General features: G+C 39.1%; 1 long non-coding RNA gene across 3 annotated transcripts in view; it reads left to right on the top strand.

Moving 5' to 3' along the window:
- The first annotated feature begins 1,032 nt into the window (after positions 1 to 1,032).
- LOC148224951 (uncharacterized) overlaps positions 1,033 to 14,246 on the top strand; it is a 99,380-nt gene continuing 86,166 nt past the window's right edge. Inside the window, exons 1-4 of one of the 3 annotated variants that reach the window (XR_015801794.1) lie at positions 1,035 to 7,435; positions 8,773 to 8,942; positions 9,441 to 9,611; positions 12,527 to 14,062. This is a non-coding gene — a long non-coding RNA (uncharacterized LOC148224951). Of the gene's footprint in view, positions 7,436 to 8,772; positions 8,943 to 9,440; positions 14,063 to 14,246 lie in introns of those variants that run through there. The other 2 variants (XR_015801795.1, XR_015801793.1) reach the window with 2 other exon arrangements.

Raw genomic sequence — 14,246 nt, forward strand, 5'->3', positions numbered from 1 at the left:
TGCCACTTGTCTCAGGAATAGCAGAGGAGCTGTGAGTGCCTGGCATCCCCCAGTCCTGGAGGAGGTAATCTAAATATAGAGGCCATTTTAGGAGCCCACAGACTTAATGGATCAAAAGAAGGATACTTGGCATTGCAAAGGGTTGCAAGGTGGCCCTAGGCCCAGTCAAAGGGGTATCACAGAGGTTCAAGCAATTGTTCCTGGAAAAGCAGGCAACAGACCCCAAAATGCCAATGCCTTTCCTTAATGCTCCTTATCACTTAGCATCCTACAGGAAATCCACACATTGGTGATTTAAAGCCCTTAGTGTGGCAGGGAAGCTGCAATACTGGGATCATATCTCTGTCATGACTGGGCTCCTAATGGCATTTTTAATTTTAATCTTGAAAATGCTGCCCCTGGAAACAGCGACTTAATCAGGCACTGAAAACAGATTGATTCCGCAATGACTTTTTTTCCCTCTAAATTGCCTTTGAACATCAGAAGGTTTTTTTTTGTATCTTATTTTTGGGATGTTTCAGTGTGAATATTAACTAGATACAACTGTTGCTTAGTTGCACCATCCATATTTTGTACAAATTAACTTTCTGTCACCTCCACTTAGGCCAGTAAGTGCTTAACTTTTTTCCTACTATAAGGATTATGAAATCAGGATCATTAATAAATTTACTTTAAGAAAATAAAGCATCTTTATCTAAATGTGTCTTTGTTATTTCCACAGCAGGCACAACAAATGCTACCATACAATTAAACAAAACCAAAAAACGGGTTTCAAATAACCTGTCCTACAGCTGCCCTACAAAGCCACCCCAGGAGCTGGAGACCTATAGATGGGATGGCAATAGGATCAGGCTGGGTTTTGCTACCCACACCCCTTGGTTTCAGGGCTTTCTTCAGAGACTGAAATAGAGAAGCCTGGGCTCTTGGCAGCCCCATGCACGGGACACAGGCACACGGCTGTGGCTGAGCTGACACATCTCTTGTGAGTTCCTTGCCTCTGCTGCTTCCTGCCCGTGCCTGCTCCCCATCCACTGTGGCTGGGCTCCAGCCTGCTCAGGTCACACGCTCCAGGAGCTAAATTCATCCTTGACAGCCTTTATAAAGGTGCAAGCTGCCACTCCTCTGGGGGAATTTGGAATGGCAGAATGTTGTATAAGACCCAGAAAATACAATCTATACCTAGAGGTGGGAGTGCACCATTCCTGTAAGGCAGGTTTATAAAACAGCATGAAAATGCTGTTTTTGAGCTTTTTTTGCTTTGTTGTTCTGAGAGGAGCTCGTGGGAGGAGGGTATATTTCAATGGTAGTTAATTAAAGACTGCTTTGTTTGTAATTCCATGTGGAATTGTCCACGACTACAAGTTTGAAGAAAAACAATGCACAGCATTTTGCCTTTGGTGCTGATGCTGGTTTAAATGTTATGTAGTTCTGTCATATCCAGTAACAGGAGAAAGGAGGCACCCAGGTGAATGTTGCTACAGCTGTTTGAAAATTAACTGCTTCCTGTTGAAGGGTGATGAAAGCAAATTTCCAGGGCAGAAACTTAGCAAAAGTAAAAAGCTGAAAAATGATAACATTTTTTATTTCTGTAGCATCACTAACAAGAAAAATCTTCAAGCCAGGAAATAAATAAATGCAACACTCAGCTATTCCTTTCATTTTTGGCAAACCATCAAAACCTGATTATTTTCTATTTAGAAAAAAGTTTTTATTTCCTGATGTATTTTAAATGAATTTTTTTTTAAAGTCTCTTTTGTGAAAAAGCTATTTTCTGTAGAACACCATTTCAGCTGCAGTTTCAACAAGCTCTTGTTGCTTCTGAACTCAGGCTTCCTGTGTAGTAACACATTGCACTCTTGGCACACTCCTCTAACTAACAGCCTATAGCATATTTGGTGTCATCTGTTCCTGTTTCCTTGGCTGAGACATGGGCATCATGCCACATATCTTTGTATCCTTGGATCGCTGACATTTTTATTGTTTTTAAAATAATCCCCAACTGCAACTTGAACATACCTCACAAAATTTCTGTTTTTATTAAATGCTACTCTGTGTTTAATGTAGTAATGTGATAAAAATGGTGTGAGTATTGCTGAGCTGATTGGCATCTGCTGCAAGGTGCTGAGCATTTTCTTTTTCACTGAAGGTCACAGAATGAGGGTGCTAAATACTTGGCTTCTTGGACAAATGCTACATATGACTGTGAACATTTGTTTACATAATCCTGGTTTAAAAAAAGTAAAAATAATTATTATTCTTTGATGTAGAAACAGAGGTACCTAAGTGCAAGCCAAATTTGCTATGACAGAGGAGCCGGGGTAGAATTTTTCATGCTTTCTTTTGGGAAAGATAAGCAGGAAATCAATATTCTTAAATAAAACCAGATATGGCTGGTGTAATTATTTGTTATAGGGGTGTTTTAGAATTACTATGCCTTCCCTGTGTTATTTTGTGCCAGTGACATTTGTACTGCCCTGGGCCTGGGGATAGTGTTTGAAGATAAATCTAAAAAAACAAACCTAGATGTCACAAGTCATGGGATTCATCGAATAAAACCCAACTTTTGAGACTACACATCTGTAGTAGTCTACACATCACCTCTCTTTGCAGGGCAGAAATGAAAAATAAGAACTGCTGTGATGTAGCTCAAATGTACGGTTCATGTGGTTGGAAGAGTCTTGTCCTGGAAGAGGAAAGGTAAGAGGGTCAGAGAGGGGACACAGATGAGATTGTTGACTCCCAGTAACTAAAGAGATATTTTATATCATGTGATGTCATGTTCAACATGTACAGCTGAAGGAGGAGGAAGAAGGAGGGAGTGGGGAGGGACATTCCGGGTGATGGTGTTTGTCTTCAGAAGCCACTCCTATGAGTGATGGAGCCCTATTTTCTTGAAGATATCTGAATATTTGCCTGCTCATGGGAAGTAGGGAGTGAAAACCTTGTTTTGCTTTACTTGCACATGTGTCTTTTGCTTATTTTAAATGTCTTTATTTTGACCCATGAATTTTCTCGCTTTTACTCTTGTGGTTCTCTCCCCCGTCCCACTGTGGAAGAGTGGTCAAGGAGATGTGTGGTTCTTAGTTGTCATCTGGGATTAAACCATGAGTAGGTTCTGCTTTTCTTACTCAAATGTGATTGCCAAGACTAGAAAGCACCACCTTGGCTGTTTAGCACACATCTCATTTCAATCTGTAATATACAAATGACCACATCTCATTATGAAGATAAACTGTTCTGATAATTACCTCTTGGTGCCAGCAAGTCAGATCTTACCTCATTTGTCTGACCTTGCCTCTAGTCAACATATTTGTTACCCTCTATCAGGTCTGTTCTTTTTTTGACCCTTCAGGCCTAGCTCTACTCTGTTTTATCTTTCATAATGTATATTTTGGGACATTCAGGCTTATAACACAAGATTTTCTCTCAAGCCTTTTGTTTTTTTTTTCATGTCTTCTTTGAATGTGTGAATATACCACCATGGATAACTCAATCATACTATTCCCAACTGGCCAACTCCCTATACAGCAGGAAAATCCTTGCTCTAGTGCTTGATTTACCTCTTTTTTTGATGCAGGGCCTGAAGCAACCCTTCACACTACTCAGTCTGGCAGCTCCCATGTACCATCCCTGAGTTCCTATCCAGTAGGTGGGATCTGCCAATGCACTTTGTCTTATTTCAAGAGTTTTTTCCAATGTATTGAGCCACTTTGACATGCAATTGAAAACCTTGTGTAAGGACATCTTCCTCGTTATTTTATCCTCCACTAATCTCTGTAATGTGCAGATATTATTGACAATAATTGTAAATCCTAGTTTGGAGTTATATTCAACACTTCACCTTAGAAGATGATAGGGGTAACAATTAATCTGTGATATATGGGCTCACTAATGCCATCTTTTTAAAGGCAGCCATAAAATTTCAAAAGCCCTTGTAGCTCTTTTAAAGTTGGCAAAAGTGTAAGTGACAAACATTTTTCTTTATATTTCTCTGAATAGGCGTTTGGAATACTTTCATCTGTTCTATTAAATGGTTATGACTGGAATAAAATTATTTTGATTTATTGAATTAACATCCAAATTATGTGTAAATAAGTATGGTTTCTAAGCAATTGTGTGGACAGCCCCAAGGGAGTAATAATGAAATGTTGAAGCAGGAAAATTTCAGAATAAGAAATTGTTCTTCATGTCTAACTTTCCTAAAAGCTTTCTCTTTAATTATATTTATTCTGTTACAGATTTATCTACTTAGTTTTCATTTATTCTTCTGTACTAGTTTCTCCTGTCAGGTGATGAATTCTTTCTCCTTTTTCCCTCATCACATTACTGGTCACAGGTATGTCATTACATGATTAAGCTTTTCTTGGAATAGTGCAGGGTAGAAAGTGTGATCAGAAAAGATTTGACTGTTCAGCCTAGTCTAACACTATTCAAGGCGTGAAATGTCTAAATGTTTTGATGAGAAACAAAAGAAGGTTAAATCTTGTGAGATTGTTGGTACTTTTAATTTTAAGTCATTAAAAAATAAAAATTACTCATTCTGAGTCTCTATAATATTGAGTTGGGGTGCAACACTTCAGGTTGCTTCTGAGAAAATCCCTAAAGTTAATTGGAATATTTTTCCATGTTTTTTTTTTTTGTAGATTAAATTATTTATTAAAAAGAAAGGAAATAAATTTTATTCAAAGACTTTGAAAGGTCTTCTTTAGACTTGAGATGGATAATTGACTACATGCAAAGATGAAACAGGTATGGAACTAGGGAAAAAGTAAAAATGAAAAAGAAAATTGCATTCACATTAGAAAAATGATGTCCTTTTAGGTCAGAAAGAAGTCTCAGCTCTGCTAGCTGGGCTCCAGTGTGTCTCATCTGTGGCTCAACCTGATATTTACTGTGCAGGGACAAAGCTTCATCCTCATCACAGCAGATGAACTGGGTAATTCCGACATGGGGAGTAGATATCTCCTTGACTATGCTGTAAAGTGACTTCTGGGGACAGCTGTGCTTAATATTGAAAAAAACTCAACTTGAGCAAGCACAGGGGAGAGCCTGGCTTACATACACTCTTCCACAAAGAGCTGCCTTTGTTTCTGAGTGGCTCTGTCCAGACTTTGACATCTCCCTAGGGAGAAAGCTGACATGTTTCTAACTGCACAGTTCTCTCTGGAACAGGAAAGATCCAAGGATATTCTGCAGATTTTTATTTCAATTGTGCCCCTTTAGATCACATTATGAACTCTGTGCATGATACTGCTGCATAATTCTGTAAACCTAGAGATTGAATTTTTAAATGGAATTGAAATATTTGATGAAAATTTTGTTGAAATTGTTGCTACATTGTATCAAGATATACTTTGCTTTCGTTTTATATGTTTGCTTTCTGGAAACATAAGCAGTAAGCTGAAGTATTCTGATAATGAATCCCACTGTTTCCTCTATGCTTTTTAAATGCTTCATTATGAAAAAGCAGATGCTTTCTACCTTTCTATCCAAAAAGTCTTGAAGATCAGAATTTTCAGGGTGCCAAATGTGAGTATTTTGAATTTGAATTTCAATATATAAAAATTGGAAAATATGTCCCAAAAAGAAAGAGGAAAGAGATACAGGGACATATTCCCTGACTCTGAACAAGAACAAGAGAAGAAAAGTGAGCTATCAGTAGAAATATATTTTATTGTTGCCTGTAATCTGTGTTTTCCATTCACACCAATTTCTGAGCAGACTGGGGCCTATTTTCCATTTGCTGTATGTGAGTAACTCCCATTGTTGAAAATAGAAGTTACTTGTTGTATCAAAGAGAAAAATGTGGTTCGAATGTGATTGTAACTGTTTTTTCCCCTAATTTTCTGTACTGTGTGTTATTATTTTGTGGAGTGCCATTTTTTTTTTTCTGTGGAGTTTCTCATATTCTGAATAAGGTCACCTTGCAGTAATTTCAAGAAGATAGGCATCTTTTGCTGCAGTGTGCTATAATTTTGGGGCTCTCTGCAGACAAACTTGCAGATCAGGATAGTTTTTTCCCCTTCACTTTGGTCAGTTTTACTTTGTTAAAGCCATGCTAATGGTCCAAATGATCTCTGCTCAGCTTCTGAGATTTAGTAAAAACAGGGAGCTCACAGCAGTCCTTCTGGTTCATATAATCAATTTGAGGTTCATAGTTTTTTTTACTGTAAAGAGCTTATCACATCACTAGGAGAAACTAGAATGAATTTCTCAGCTGGAGATTAGGGTAGGTGGGGAGCATCAGGGCAATGCTGCTAAAGATTAAAATATTTGTTTTTTCACTAAACAAATTAATTTTTTCCAAACAGCTGTGGAGATGAAGAATGATCAAATCCTGTGACCTTTATTGACAAAGGGAATGTTGCCCTTAAATTAATGTGAATGTTGGGCCTAATTGAGTAGCTTCAACTTGAAGGAGCTGAGTTGTGCCAAGCACTCATTACCATGCAGAAGAGCAACACAGATGCTGTACTATTGCTTCAGACTTTCCTAGCAGAGTCATATTTGTACTCTGGTTGTACAGAGAGTGGAGTTGCTATTGAACAGACGAAGTATCATTAGTGTCCTTGTGATCTAAGTTTTCTTATTGTTTTGTTTGTTTGTTTGTTTGTTTTTTGGCAGTGTGTTTTATATTTTGCAGATTTAGGTCTTGTAGGAGAACCAGGTGTCTTCAGCCTGAAGGATACCAGGATGGAATTTTTCTGTGTTGCTTTACCTCTCCCTTTAACACTGAGGTTCACATCTGAGCTTTCCATTGATTCCCTTTGATGGCGATTTGTGAGAAATGCATGCTTTTACATCTTCATTCTAAAAGCTCACCTGAAAGAGATCAAATGAACACATCCTCCCTAGAAGAAGTATGTTGCCTTGCAATTTCAGTGGTAGCCATATTTGCATGTGAAAATCCCCAGTATCGAAAAAATCTCTCTCAAAGGACAAAGAAAATCAATTGGCATGAAATGATCTGATGATCAAAGATCTCAGATAGCCTTTTTGTTCTCTTTATTTTTTTTTCTTGAAGTTGATGTGTCTGTGGTTTAAATCTCTGTTGGCTGATTCCTTGGCTGCTTCCTTCTGGACTATAACTGTGTACTGCAAATAAATCTGTCACCTGAACAGAGATCAGTGATCTTTTTTTATCCTGCTAACAAGTGGCCTTCCTGAACATCATTGTAGGAGAAAAGGATGAAGCATTTGAGCAACCAACTATAAGAATCACTTTCTCTAGTGTCTAGTCAGCTTTCCACTCATTGTTGAATGACTGATTGCAACCAGTCTAAGTGCTGAAATTTTGCTTTGCTGAATTCAGGTTTTAGGTAAACCACTCTGAAATATACTGAAAAATTGAGAGTCTTAATGTTCCTACCCAACCAAGATGAAGGAGAAGCTGTTGAATGTCAGAGAATGAGCCTGTGCAGCCTAAGGACGAGTGGTGAGTCACATTCTGTACTGCTGTGGTGCTATAAGAACTGCTGTTGAATACCAGGCCTTGCCAGCTGTGAAATTACTATTTCTGCCTGATAATGTTTTTTTTTTTTCTCAAACCGGATCTAGATAAAAGGCAATAATTGAACTTTTGAAACAATTTGGACTTTTTCCTTTGGTCTTCAACCAACACATTAGGGAAAGTTTTAGAATTGATGTAATCTCAACTATCACACAATTTTCATTTCCCCCCACTTCATTGCCTAATTTGGCTGAATTGATTGAAAATTAAAGTAATACAGTCACTATTATTTTGTTAAACTGGGATATAATACTCAAAAAAAATGCCTGCACATTGAAGTAATTTATATGGTAATAGTAACTCTTGTTTCCAAGACAATTGGAAAAGGGATTTTGGTGTTTGATTACAGACTTAGTCTAGCATCCCTGGAAACTGAAAAACTCAAGTTTTTGCTAACATGGTAGAGGAAGGAAAACTTCTTCCTTTAACAGTGAATGCATATCTGCATCTAGTTCAGGTATCATCTGGATTTTGAGGTCTGTTTGCTGAAAGCACAAAAGGGACATTGGCTATCATGGAATGCTGATTTCTCTTGGTTAGACTTGTCTAAGAACTTAACTGAGCAAGGTACTTAGGCCTGTGTGTAATGTGAAGCTTCTGAGCAGTATCTGTGAGTTTAACAAGTCTTTTCCAACAGTGGCCAAGCACTTTGGCTGAGGTGGGATCCAAGGGCATAAATTTTTGTAGGTTTCTATGCAGATATCTTTCTTATAGGTACATTTGTCCAGCTGTTTCCGACTGTCAGAAATCCACAATAAATTGGAGCTGTAAGAATATGCTTCCTATTTCTAATTGTCAGAATCATTAGGTTCCCTTGTATTCTCTTCTAGAGGGAATAATTATTCTCACCAACATTGTGGGGTTTTTTTATATAGGCAACTAGGATGTTCATCTTATGTGAAGTGGAATGAAATTTCAAAGAATAATTTAAAATAGTGATAGTGCCGGTGTGTCCTTAATAAAAAACAGATTGTGATAACTAAACTCCAAAATAATACTATTGGTTGGAACCATTTGTCCTGTACTTAAGAGAATGGATAACATTAATGTTAATATTTAAATATCTGTGTTTTCATCATGTTAGCTTTGCATGACTTCCTCAGTGATTCATAAACTCTGACTTATCTATGGATTGAGGCATATCTGCCTTATGAAAAGTTCACAAAATGCCTTTATACAGAATATCATATAGTTTTTGCAGGAAGTCAAACAGCCTATTTGCAAATCTCTTTGCAAATAGTCTCTATCAAGTCTATTTGCAGGAAGTTAAACAGCCCGGCTTTAGCAAACAGGACTGAAATCACCAGATTCACTATGATAAAGATGACCAAAACCCCAAGCCAAATCTAACAGACAGATGGGTTACTTGAAGATTACAAAGTGACAACTTAGTGAGGCTTTTGGAAGACTATTTCAGAGAGAAAGAACGTGGGTGAGACATTTCTTTAATCAGTATTTATCTAAAATGTTTTTTCTCATTCTGCTGGGACAAAAACTTATCAGGCAGCTTCTTGGCTGATATTTTTGGGCAGGAAACGTCTTCAGAAATGGTTTTCCTGCCCCCATCCAGAACGCCAGGCAGGGTGGGACGGAGGGAAAGGCTTCAGCACCACGGGCAGCGCCCGCGCCCGGGCAGGGGACGGGAGGGCGGGAGCGGCGGGAGAGGGCACGGAGGGAGAGGGCACGGAGGGAGCGGGCAGGAGGGAGCGGGCACGGAGGGAGAGGGCACGGAGGGAGAGGGCACGGAGGGAGAGGGCACGGAGGGAGCGGGCAGGAGGAAGAGGGCACGGAGGGAGAGGGCACGGAGGGAGAGGGCACGGAGGGAGCGGCGGGAGCGGGCACGGCGGGACTGCAGCCGCTCGTCGTTGGTCCGCCCAAGGGAGGCAAGCTGGCTGTGCTGACCAGGAAGGGTCTTTTTGTGCCTGGGCAGAGGTGGATGTGACGAGCCTTGGAGAAGGCACGGAACAGCAGAGCGTGGTGGAAAGCTGGCACTGCCTGATAGAGCCTGTGCTGTGGGCAAGAGACTCCCGGGATATGGCGAGACCAGAGGAGATGGAGCGAAGAGGCATCCAGCTGTGAGAGTGCAGCAGCAAGGCTTGAGGTATCTGACATCAGAATCTGGATTCAAACCTGATAAAGGGTCTTCTTCATCTCTCTCTTCTGCAGATCCCATTCCATGAGAAAAATTCACAGTAGAAAGACCCTATTACTTGAATTTCAAGAGATCTGTGCAGTGCAGCTAATAACAGAGCTTGCTATCACTGAGTGACTGCCTTCAGATTTCTGCAGAGATGGCTTTGCATTTCGCTTTTAAAATAAGTGTGGGAAATCACACACGCAGAGTCTGTGGAAAGAGCAGTAACTTAGCAAGGACTGGCAGTGAGGAGTTACCACAGGCTACAATAAATCTTTCTGAACCAGCTTAATTTCTCCTACTGTTCTTGTACATTATCATTCCTGAGGCTCTCTGCCCAAAGAATAGATATCATAGAGTTGTTGTGACAATGAATCAATTGTACTAAGGAAGTAGTTGTCTGTAGGACTTGTGAACATCAAATAAAGTATAGCAATGGAGGCAAAGGACTGCAAGAAGAGGTGGGACACTTCGAATGTGCAGCTTGTAATGTGCTGTTATGGAGAAATGGATTTTCAGTTTCTGTCGAACAATTCCTTTACAGTGATGGGGAAATTGTTAAACCATGTTTTTCCACATTTGGCTACTACTTGCACAATCTGTATTTTATCATCCTAAGTTTGAAGTGATTGTGATTCCTGATTTGCAGAGGTTTTGGCACAAACAGCACCTCCTGACCTCACTGGAACCTGTCCATAAAAAGATGATTCTTGAAACATATTAGATGATGAATAACTGTAGAGATTACAGAAGATCAGCTCATGTGAAACTCATAGAATTCCCATTTACAACTTCCGATTTCAATTTTAAAACTCCTTGTGCTTAAATCTCTGCCACTTCATCTTCTTGAAGTGTAGAGAAATGTAAATTTGTTCATATTTTCAAAGTTCTTATACTCAGTTGAAGAACATGAGATATACACCCACAGACATTATAGCTGTCACTACTCTTTGCAAACTTAAATGCTGTGGAATGTAAAGAAAGAGTGAAAGTCCAGGATAGAGCAATTAAGAAAGCAGAAAATGGCATTAATGTTATCTTACCTTTTGGCCTGTTGCAATACAGCCAATGCCAGCAGTGACTGCAAGTCATTACTTTTTGACAGCTGCTTCATGTGCTTTGGAAAATGACTGTGTAATTGTTCTCAGCCTCCTTTCTTGTGGACAGGTGTCCATTCCATGATTAGCACTAATTGGCAATGTTGTTGGCAGTCACAGAAGGGAAACTAATGAAAGAATGAGCGTGGAGGGGGAATAAATTTCCCAGCCGCCAAAGCAATATGCCCGTCTATATTCCCACCTGTTCTGGGAACAGAATGTCAGCTCTGTGCATCCCCTCTCCCCAGACATATTGTTTAGGAGAAGCCAAGTTGTTTTAAGGGAGAGAAACACTGGATAGTTCAAAAGGCATTTGAAGCTGAAAGTGGAAGAAAGACCTGCTTTAGGAATTTTTAAACTTGTGCTTGATCATGTTTGTTTGATTTTAACTTGTTTAGAAAGTAAGTTTTCAGGAAGGGGGAAAATGTGGAGAAAGAGCTTTAAAAATATAACATCCCAAGGAAAACTCAGTGGTTCCTTTTCACAAAAGAATAACATCTAATAAGGATATCATCACATCTGTCTCTGGAATGCTGTCATCATAGTCTTCATGACATGGTGATGTCCATCTCACAAACAACTCGCTTCCATCCACTGTCTGGATATGACTTTATATTGACATATCTGTTGTAATTGTAGAGGACTGTTGGTAGATATAATATTAAAGTTTGCTTCACGTCTGCCACATGAATGCTCAGACATCCGTACCATGATTGGGGAAGACCATATCTAGTAGATGCTATACAATTTTTACTCACTTAAATCAGCAATTCTCTGGTTGTCTCACTACGTGACCTAGTATCTGAATTTTTGGTGAAAGTAGATGTATGTATGGTCTCACTAGTAGGAAAGGGTCATGGTGACCAGGACATACTGACTTACTCAAGAAGTTACATCACTCTGAAAAAAAATCTGGATCCTGTTATCATCTTCTATCCTAGTTGTTATTCCTTCCCTAGACACTTTGAAATTCTTACCTGTTCTCTTGAGTTGCTAAGTCAAGACTGTTTCAGACCTACCAGTTCTGCAAAGCCTGAAAGGAATCACCTTTGCCATAAATGTTTATAATGATGTCTTTTCCTGAAGTAGAGGCTGGTAGGAGCAAGTTGATAGCATTAGATACAGTGCCAAATATACCATAAGCATGTCCAACTGTGTGCATGATTTTGCAGTACAAATGCAGTACAAAACGCAGTACACAACCCCCAAACCTCCTGGGGATCAGATAGGGGCAGTTAACACTGAGGAATAGTAGTGTACAGTTCTTAGCTCCCACATCAGGTCTAACTGAAGCATGTATCTTAAAAAGGGCATGGGAAAAGTAACAATAAAGAAAGATGAGGATTGTGCATGAGGAAAAATAGAATTCCTAGAAATTAAAGGTGGGTGGATGAAGGAGAGCTGAGTTGGTATGGGAAAGCCCAATATTGTTGTGCTATCATGCAGGAAAAAGAGAGAGGGGGTCTGCATTGATTCTTGTATATCATTGCCTTCTCCTCAATGACTTATCAGCATGGAGTCAACTGCATCTTGTATAATGGATGCACTTTCTGTGGGATCAATACCAGCTCATCTCACAGCCAGCAGCATTGAACATCTTTTCTGTCCCAGCCTGCAGCATTTATTCTCTCTTGTTGCTTATCCCATGTTATGTGTTCTGATGACATGGCAATTGGTTTTGTTGGGTAATGGTTAAAAAAAGCCTTGTGCCCACACAGACATGGCAGCACAGATGAACAATGGCAATGTGAAACGTTTTTAATACCTTTCTTACCCCTTCCCCAGCTTCCTTGGGACAGTGACCTGTCCTCTGCTCTGAAAGTGACACCCATCACAATACCTCAGAGGAAAGAGTCTGTGGATCACCTCTTGGATAGCCTTTGGGAATATGAAACTTATTATGAGACTCCAAGAAGCATATTTTGGGACTGCACAAGATTTCTATGGGATGTTTTGGAGAGGAATTAAAAGTGGGGAAAGGAATGTATCTAGCTGATTTAGAGAGGAAAAGAATTTGTGAAAAGGGAGGGGTAAAAGGCTGGTTCCATGTAAAAAGGTTGCTGCTGGCTCCTGGTCTTTTCACCAAATCCCACTGAGAGAATTTAGATATTTTCCCAAACATGATATTTTCTTCTGAGAATGAGGAAAATAACTCGTGGGAGGTAAAAGTTCTAAAACAAAGGAAACAAGGAGAAATAGGAAATATCATATTTGGGCTGGTCTTCCCTGTGGTATATTAATTCTTATTTTCTAGAGAAATTAAGTCTTTTTATACTTCTATTTCTCTTTAATCATTAAAGGAATGACAGAAAACAAAAATGTAAATGATGTACTGAGGTTAGCTTTTCTGGAAAATAGTTCTACTTCCCTTGCTAAAGTGCCTATAGGTATTACTCTTAGGATAATTGTAGCATTTTAGCATGTTGGCAGATCCTTTATAATAATTTTTGTTCCCATTAAGCAACAATAGCTGAAAGGAAGCCTTGACTCAGGACACCTGTTGGCAGCCTCACAGTTGCTACTGAATAAGAATTGCAGCTGTAGTTGTCACTGCAGACAGGATGTCACTGAAGAGAGAGATGGCATTTTAAGGACTGCTGTGTGTTTGTAAAAGCTTGGCCCAGTCTGAGAGCTGTGCTTCATCCTCCTTGCACAGCTCTTATTTTATTTCTTGCAGTGACAGGAAGCAGGTGAATTACAGGACTAAGAGAACAAAACCCACATAAATGGGACCAGGGATCTCAATTTCATTTTCATGATAAAAAATAAAGGGTTAGGATTGGTGATTTTCAAACCTGAGACACTTATTTTCTGTTTTTATTTAAATTTATTTTAAATGCAGGCATTTTAATAATTTTAGGATAAATGACAATATACCTAATAGTGAAGGTATTTACTTGGTGACTGTGGTAGTAATAACATTTTTAGAAAAAGGAAAAAAATATTTAAGTAAATCCCCACTGTATGGTGTTCATATGTTGCTGTGAGTGCTACTTCTTTGCCTATTTTTTTCTGTCCTAGAGGGGCAAAACTTTAAATTGAATCGCTATAGGGTCACACCCCTCACATAATTTTTAAATATACACTGTGAATGAGATTATGTTTTAGTAATGGCAAAAGCTGGTTAAAATGTTATGAATTCACATGAAATATCAGAGAAGCTTTGAAATGGGGGTCAAAGCAGCAGCCAGAAGGAAATAATACTCTCCCCAAATGCTACATCATGTCATGCTCAAAACTGTGTTACTGTAATTATAGGGCAATGCTAATTGTTTTTTTTTTAATATGAAATTGTATCAATAAACATTCTGTGCTTCTTAAGTACAATCTCTCTTGTAGCATTCCTCACACAGTATGACTGAAAGTCAAGATGTTACCTTCTTTTGCAGTGGACTCAGCTTTATGAATGTCTTCTAACTGAACAATTTTTTCTTAGAATGTTATGGCTCTGATAAGAGAACTTCTGTACCAGAACCTGAAGGGTAAAACTGAGCATCCCTGAATG

The sequence above is a fragment of the Sturnus vulgaris genome, chromosome 2, assembly GCF_052056855.1.
Source record: "Sturnus vulgaris isolate bStuVul1 chromosome 2, bStuVul1.hap1, whole genome shotgun sequence".
NCBI lineage: Eukaryota > Metazoa > Chordata > Aves > Passeriformes > Sturnidae > Sturnus > Sturnus vulgaris.